The sequence below is a fragment of the Lepisma saccharinum genome, chromosome 13 (genome assembly GCF_977018435.1).
Source record: "Lepisma saccharinum chromosome 13, izLepSacc3.1, whole genome shotgun sequence".
NCBI lineage: Eukaryota > Metazoa > Arthropoda > Insecta > Zygentoma > Lepismatidae > Lepisma > Lepisma saccharinum.
The window spans coordinates 42009369-42010137 of NC_139241.1; the positions used below are offsets into that span (position 1 = coordinate 42009369).

At 39.9% G+C, this 769-nt stretch overlaps 1 non-coding gene across 1 annotated transcript; it reads left to right on the plus strand.

The window, feature by feature from the left end:
* Positions 1-450: 450 nt before the first annotated feature.
* On the plus strand, positions 451-523 carry TRNAA-AGC (transfer RNA alanine (anticodon AGC)). The gene has a single exon. It is a non-coding gene; the product is annotated as a tRNA-Ala (tRNA).
* Positions 524-769: the final 246 nt, after the last annotated feature.

Here is a 769-nt window from a genome sequence, read left to right on the forward strand (position 1 = left end):
TTGCATCCATGGTTAAAAAAATAAATTTAAACTACTCTATATTTTAGACTGAAGAATTATGGAGCCCTGTCAACAAACCCATTCATTTATGCAACGACAAAATCGAAATTTGTATACATTTGAAAGATCGTCCATGTTATTTTCGTAGCTATTTTTAAGTTCACATTTAAATATTTCATAGCTCAAAGGGAGGAGTATGGCCCCCATGGCCACTCACCTGGGGACGGGCCTGAATCACTATACAAAGTCCACGGCGTTAAAATGAAAATCGCATCTAGAGAATTTACACAACGTCCCACGTGCGTAGATTACATGGCAACTCTGCGGCAATTACTTCGGCAAACTAAATAAAGATGTCGCAAGCATCGGTGTACTTCAGCACATGCCAAGTGCAAAGATTGTGAACACGCCTTGGTGAAGATTTAGTGACAAATGGTTTAGTAGGCGACGGGGGATGTAGCTCAGATGGTAGAGCGCTCGCTTAGCATGCGAGAGGTACTGGGATCAATGCCCAGCATCTCCAACGTAATTTTAGTATTTGTAATTCATGTGTTACACAATCTTATATTTCCCAAATGGATAATTAAATACGTGAACTAACAACGTCACGGGGCATAGACGCCATCAGCGTTTTTTTTTCAGGGGGAGGCAGGGAGGGCCTATTTTTTTTTTTTTTCCAAAACACCGCTTCGGTTTTAAGTTATAGTTTTCCCTGAACGATGTGTATACCAGTCCTTTATAATAATAACGCAAATTACTGGAATGAAAT